Source organism: Tupaia chinensis, unplaced genomic scaffold, assembly GCF_000334495.1.
Source record: "Tupaia chinensis unplaced genomic scaffold, TupChi_1.0 Scaffold000355_1, whole genome shotgun sequence".
Classification (NCBI taxonomy): domain Eukaryota; kingdom Metazoa; phylum Chordata; class Mammalia; order Scandentia; family Tupaiidae; genus Tupaia; species Tupaia belangeri.
Window position 1 is genome coordinate 3,050,458 of NW_006159850.1, and position 4,157 is coordinate 3,054,614.

Sequence of the window (4,157 nt, forward strand, 5' to 3'; positions counted from 1 at the left end):
TCCCCTCTCGCCCGCTCTGCTGCCTTCTCCAGGCTGGTCTGGCCCCTGTACTGCCTGAGCCAGGCCCTGGACACTCAGAGCTGGGAGCACTGTGTCGCAGCCTGCCCGCTGACCTGGCAGCCCCGCCAGGCCAGGTCACTCAGCTCGGACAGGCGGCGCGCATGAGCCGGGAACCAGGCCTGGGCATCCGACAGCCCGTGCGTGGGCACTGGCCTCGCCTCTGCCCCTGTGACCTGCACCAGGGCCTCAGCCTCCTTACCAGGAAAATGGGTCATGGCGGGACCAGCCCAGGCTCTCCGGTGCGCCACGCGCAGCCCCGGCAGCATGCTGTCATACCGCGACGGCTGTGGCTATGGTTTGTTCCCCTCATCGAATTCCAACACAGCTTTTGACCCCCATCTGGAGAGCTCTCCACGCGAAGGACTCAGGTGTCTGCCACTGTTCAGTCACTTCATTAGACAGGGAGGAGAGGGCCGCCTGTGGCCTGGTGGCTAAGGCGGCTGGATCTCACTGACTCAATGTGAGGTTCGAGTCCTGGACCTGGTGTCTTGAAAAACACACCTGGCGTGTATACATGCATGCCCAGAATCCTGACAGGAGGGAGAAATGGGAAAAGCTCTTCAGGCTGCTCACCCATGCTTTGAGCTCCAGGAAGGCCCTGCAGCTTCCTGGGGCTGGCGGAACCAGTTTCAGGAGAGCACCTGATGCTAGATTCCATCTCTCCCGCCCCTCAGCCAGGAGAAGGCGGGGCACTTTGACGGACAGCTCCTCCGTACCCTGGCGCCCTGGCGCAAAGGCAGAATTGTGGTGCTGTCTGCAAGGCGGGGCGGGGTGGTGCAGGTGCACAGACAGCCCTGGTGACCCAGGGCTCCTCTGAGACTCCAGGCTGAGCCCAGAGGACTGGGACTTTGTCAGATGAGCATCACGAGGGGTAGAGTTCTACCCTGGAGCAGCCTCGGGGTACAGGCCTGAGCCCTTGAAGCTTAGGGACTCCCGCGGGCACAGAGCAAAGTGTTCAGGACACTCACTTTCCCGAATGACAGAATATGCTGGAAGGTAGCTTGCTCTTAACTGTGGCACGCAGTGACGGTAACTGCGTTCACATTGCCGTGAGGTGTCTTCCAACCGAGTTCAGGACGAGTTTGCCATCCCCAACAAAAGCTCTGACCCCATCAAGCACTAACGCCTCGTTCTCCCCGCCCGGGCCCAACATCCGCGTCCTCACTCCTGTCTGTCGCACGCTGAGACCTCGCGTGAGTGGGGTTGCACAGCTTTCTGCTCCACCCGTCCTTGGGTTCACCACACTGAGAGCCTGTCTGTGCTCTGTTCCTCTTCATGGCTGTGTAATACTCTGCTGTGGATAGAGCCTTTTTGTGTGCCCCCTCACTCCCCGATGGACACAGGTCTGCGTCCAGCTCGTAAGCTGTTGTGTCAGGACATCTTTGGTGAAGGGACCAGGCCCCTGGAGGTGTCTGCAGGACCCCTCTCCTTCCGCCCAAGGCTGGGGGTTCCCCAGGGACCTGAGGGAAATGAGGTCTTCTCGGGTCCCACCCTGCCTCCCCCAACAATTGCCCTCCCGGGCAGCTTAGGCCTCCTGGGGCTGGGAGCTTTTAGAAGGGCAGCCTTCCAGGGCTGAGTGCTCACAGGGGGCGTGCAGCTTCTAGCCGGAGATGGCTCCTGCAACTTCCGGCCTGCTGCGAGGCCCGGCCCACCCCTTTGCACCGGCCTCAGCAGAGGCTCAGGTGTGACGCGGGCGTGGTGGGGAGGGAGGGCCGCCACACCTGTGCTCTGCCCTGGACCCAGGTGACCTAGGCCCCCCACCGCGGAGGCCGGCCTCCAGCATGTTTCTCCTTAAGGGGCATGTCACATTCAAGCGCATCACAACAGTCCGCCGGCCCTGTGGCAGTTCGGCTCTCTGTGTCGCCTTCTCTCCCGGGCTGCCCCACGTGCGGCTTTGTGCACACTGTAGCTGCCTTTTATGTATTTTCTAGTTAGTGTTCGGCACTTTTTTTTTTTTCCAATTTTTTAATTTTTTTAAAGAGAATTTTGCTGTAAGGCACTTGTGCTCGCTGGAGAGACAGAGGGACAGAAAGTGAGAAATCACCTCTCCCCCTCCAGGAGATGGCCACGACGCAGTCCCTTCTTCCCTGTTCTCTCGGGATTTGGGGCATGCACACACATGCAGCCGGTGTGAGTTTTAAGCCGCCAGATCTGGGACTTGAACCACCATCAACTATATGGGAGTCCAGCGACGTAGCCATCACGCCATCTGCTGGTCCCTGAGGCTGCGTTTTATCTCCACAGCTCCTGAGTGATTGCACTGGATTCTGCCAGGAGTTAGTTTGGGCTGTCGCAGACTTGTTGCATATGTAGCTAATACCACGTTGAACATCTTTGCTTTCTGATGTTTTTAATTGGGGGGTGGATAAACTTCTGGAAATCGGAAAGACTGAGTCAGATGGTAAGGACCAATGGGTAGCTCAGCGGGAGCTTAGCCTGGGCAAGGCCCTGCTCTGTGAGTCCTGCATGAATCTACTCCTCTGTCTCCGTGCCAACGCCTCTGCCTCGGGGCACTACTAGGAGCCCCGGGAGACAGGGAAGCCAGGCCCAGTGCGCAGTGCTATTTGCAGGGCCGCGCTGGGACCAGAGGATGTGGGTCAGCGTGGGCTGCTAAACCCACAGGTTCTCTGCTCCAGAGGGAAATGTTTTATTTCTGCATTCAAAGGCAGGATCGTTACCCACAGGCTCTGACTAAACCTCCACACCCATGCTGGGAGCTGCGCTAAGCGCCCTGCAGCCAGCCACGAAGCATCCCAATCCAGGCGTTTCACCGGAGGGGCAGCCCTGGAGGCCGCAGCCTGCAGTCAGGGGCAGGCCCCACCCCTCAGAGCTGCTGCGGAGCACCCTCCCTGCCGCTTTCAACCTCCGGGGACTGCAGACGCCCGGCTGTGGCTGCATACTCGTCCGTCTCTATGGCCACGTGGCTTTTCCTCCCCTGCCCTCTGCCCTCCTGGCCTCTAAGGACACCAGCCTATTCCAGGGGCATCTCTCCTCGAGATCCTTAGCTCAGCTCCATCACAAAGACTCTTTCCAGAAAGGTCAAATCACCCAGCTTCCCATCAGACATGTCCTTCGTGGGACAGAGATGGTGCTGTTACCCCACTGCCGGGAGACCCGCTGTCACACCCAGCTCCTCGCCCTTCCCGGCGCAGGCCCCAGTCCTGCTCACAGCAGGGCCAGCTCCGAGGGCACGTGGCCACCAGGTCCACTGGCAGAAGACCCTCGCAGAGCTGAAGGCTCTTAGTGTTTTGAATATGGAGCCTCAGCTTTGAACTTCCCACTGAGCCCCGCAAACTGCACAGTGGTCTCTGCCTTGGAGCAAGCAACCTTTCTCTCTGGGCCTCAGTGTCACCTAGGGTAAATCGAGGCACCTGCCCAGCCTTCAGTATTTGGTGGGCACTGGGTTCAGAGCAAGGTACATAGCAGAACTCCTCGCGGGGCCCACGGTCTGGGCAAACCACTCAGCAGACACAGGTGAGCTGCGCCTGGGGCCGAGTGTTCTAGAAGTCCGTGAGTGAAGTCGGGAGAGCAGGTGGTGCTCAGAATATTCCAGACATCGTTATTCCAACAGGTGGGGTCCAGCTGGCCACTCTCGGGGCTCAAGTCGTCTGATGTGGGGGTTCTGCTTGCCGGCCAGTCTCGGGGCTAACAATGGCCCACACCCTTTCCCTCTACCTTGGGAATCTTCTAGAACGTGGGCAGGCTAAGTTAGAATGCACCTGGTGCTCTTGTACAAAGCCTTACCTTTCTCAGAAGCGGAAACTGGGACCAAGGAGGGGAGGGGAGCCACCCACAGTCCTAGTGACCAGAATTCCGATCTGGACTCGAAGCTGGTGCTCTCTCCTCTCGGCAAGGCAGTTCCAGACCTGTTTAGTCCCTTAGGCAGTTCAGCGAGCTCATGGGCTGAGACCTGCTCAGGGGTGAGAGGGTCACTCGTGGGCGCGAGGGTCTCTTGGCTTCAGTCTGGTCCTCCCCACTCAGCCTCAGTTCGAAGCCTCCTACCCCTGCCCTGAGCCCCCGCCATGGTGTACCAGACAGCATGCCGGCCCAGGGAGACGCAGGGACCCGCCAGGCCAGCCTCGCAGTGGCGGGGGGCC

At 59.7% G+C, this 4,157-nt stretch overlaps 1 protein-coding gene across 1 annotated transcript in view; it reads left to right on the forward strand.

The window, feature by feature from the left end:
- The window catches only part of CLMB (calcimembrin), a gene marked incomplete at its 5' end in the record, with an annotated part of 14,000 nt that overhangs the window by 8,224 nt on the left and 1,619 nt on the right, over nucleotides 1–4,157 (forward strand).